Here is a 3,238-nt window from a genome sequence, read left to right as displayed (position 1 = left end):
GTGCAAGCATCTCGGAGTTGGAATATACGCTTTGATGAGGTGATCAAAGCATATGGTTTTATACAGACTTACGATGAAGCCTGTATTTACAAGAAAGTGAGTGGGAGCTCTGTAGCATTTCTGATATTATATGTGGATGACATATTGCTGATCGAAAATGATATAGAATTTCTGGATAGCATAAAAGGATACTTGAATAATATTTTTTCAATGAAAGACCTCGGTGAAGCTGCTTACATATTGGGCATCAAGATCTATAGATATAGACCAAGACGCTTGATAAGATTTTCAATGAGTACGTACCTTGACAAAATTTTGAAGGAGTTCAAAATAGATCAATCAAAGAAGGAGTTCTAGCATGTATTACAAGATATGAAGTTGAGTAAGACTCAAAACCCGACCACGGCAGAAGATAGAGAGAGAATGGAAGTCATTCCCTATGCCTCAGCCATAGGTTCTATAAAGTATGCCATGTTGTGTACCAGGCCTATTGTGTACCATGCCATGAGTTTGGCAAGGGGGCACAATAGTGATCCAGGAGTAGATCACTAGACAATGGTCAACATTTATCCTTAGTTACCTAAGAGAACTAAGGAAATGTTTCTCGGTTATGGAGGATATAAAGAGTTTGTCGTAAAAGGTTACATCGATGCAAGCTTTAACACTGATCCAAATGACTTAGAGTCTCAATCTGGATACATATTGAAAGTGGGAGAAATTAGCTAGAGTAGCTCCATGCAGAGTATTGTAGACATAGAAATTTGCAATATACATACGAATCTAAATGTGACATACCCATTGACTAAACTTCTCTCACAAGCAAAACATGATCACACCTTAAGTACTCTATGGGTGTTAATCACATAGCGATGTGAACTAGATTGTTGACTCTAGTAAACCCTTTGGGTGTTGGTCACATGGTGATGTGAACTATGGGTGTTAATCACATGATGGTATGAACTATTGGTGTTAAATCACATGGTGATGTGAACTAGATTATTGACTCTATTGCGAGTGGGAGACTGAAGGAAATATGCCCTAGAGGCAATAATAAAGTCGTTATTTTATATTTCCTTATTCATGATAAATGTTTATTATTCATGCTGGAATTGTATTGATCGGAAACCTAAATACATGTGTGAATACATAGACTAAGACTGTGTCCCTAGTGAGCCTCTACTTGACTAGCTCGTTGATCAAAGATGGTTAAATTTCCTAACCATGGACATGAGTTGTCATCTGATAATGGGATCACATCATTAGTAGAATGATGTGATAGACAAGACCCATCCATTATCTTAGCATATTGATCGTTCAGTTTTGTTGCTATTGCTTTCTTCATGTCAAATACATATTCCTTTGACTATGAGTTATGCAACTCCTGGATACCAGAGGAATGCCTTGTGTGCTGTCAAATGTCACAACGTAACTGGGTGATTATAAAGATGCTCTACATGTATCTCCGAAGGTGTTTGTTGAGTTGGCATAGATCAAGATTAGGATTTGTCACTCCAAGTATCGGAGAGGTATCTCTGGGCCCTCTCGGTAATGCACATCATAAGAAGCCTTGCAAGCAAAGTGACTAATGAGTTAGTTGTAGGATGATGCATTACGGAATGAGTAAAGAGACTTGCTGGTAACGAGATTGAACTAGGTATGTAGATACCAACGATTGAATCTCGGGCAAGTAACATACTGATTGACAAAGGGAATTATGTATGTTGTCATAACGATTCGACTGATAAAGATCTTCGTAGAATATGTAGGAGCCAATATGAGCATCCAGGTTCTGCTATTGGTTCTTAGCCGGAGAGCTGTCTCAGTCATGTATACATAGTTCTCGAACCCATAGGGTCCGTACACTTAACGTTCGATGACGATATTGTATTATATGAGTTATGTGATTTCGTGAACGAATGTTGTTCGGAGTCCCGGATGAGATCACAGACATGATGAGGAGTCTTGAAATGGTCGAGAGGTAAAGATTGATATATAGTACGATGGTATTCGGACACCTGAAGTGTTCTCGAAAGTACCAGGTACATATCGGGTCACCAGAAGGGGTTTCGGACACCCCCGACAAAAGATATGGGCCTTATGGGCCAAGAGGGGAAACACACCAGCCGCAAGGGGCTGGTGCGCCCCCATATGGACCAGCCAAGAAGGAGAAGGAAAGAGGGGAAGGGAAAGGAAAAATAGGGAATAGGATTCCCCATTCCTTCCCTCTTCCCCTCTCTTTCCTTCCCCCTCCGACAGATAAGGAAGGGGGGGGGGCTTAGGAAGGCCCCAAGTAGGATTCAACCTACTTGGGCGCCTCCTTGGCTGCCTTCCCTCTCCCCCCGACCTATATATATTGGGAGGGGGGCGCCCCTAGCACACACCAGGCAATTGCCTAGCTGTGTGCGGCGCACCCCTCCACTGTTTGCTCCCACGGTCATATCTTCGTAGTCCTTAGGCGAAGCCCTGCTTGGATCACTTCACCATCACTGTCACCATGCCGTCGTGCTGACGGAACTCATCTACTACCTCGACAACTTGCTGGATCAAGAAGGCGAGGGACGTCACCGAGTTGAACGTGTGCAGAACTCGGAGGTGTCGTACGTTTGGTACTTGACCGGTCAGAGCTAGAAGAAGTTCGACTACATCAACCGCGTTGTCAAACGCTTCCGCTTTCGTTCTACGAGGGTACATAGACACACTCTCCCTCTCGTTGCTATGCATCTCCTAGATAGATCTTGCATGAGCGTAGATTTTTTTTTGAAATTGCATGCCATGTTTCCCAACAACACAAAGTAACGGATCTTTTTGTGTGAAAGAGGTTTTTTGTGTGGCATCACACAAGCCTCTATATGTATGACATAGCATGGCAGAACCGAAGCCATATTTTGGTTGCTCGGGTAAAGATTATGTTGGTTAACATAGTAATAATTCAAAAAAATTCCTACATGTCACCAAGATCAATCTAGGATATGCTAGCAACGAGAGAGAGGGAGTGCATCTTCATACCCTTGAAGATCGCTAAGCGGAAGCGTTGCAAGGAACGTGGTTGATGGAGTCGTACTCGCGTGATTAAAATCACGGAAGATCCGATCTAGCGCTGAACGGACGTCGCCTCCGCCTTCAATACATGTACAACCCGGGGACATCTCCTCCTTCTTGATCCAGTAAGGGGAGAAGAGAAGTTGAGGGAGAACTCCGGCAGCACGACGGCGTGGTGGTGGAGCTCGTGGTTCTTCGG

The sequence above is a fragment of the Triticum urartu genome, chromosome 2A (assembly GCF_056163025.1).
Source record: "Triticum urartu cultivar PI428250 chromosome 2A, HENAU_Tu73, whole genome shotgun sequence".
Lineage (NCBI taxonomy): Eukaryota > Viridiplantae > Streptophyta > Magnoliopsida > Poales > Poaceae > Triticum > Triticum urartu.
Note: the sequence above shows the minus strand (reverse complement) of the source record.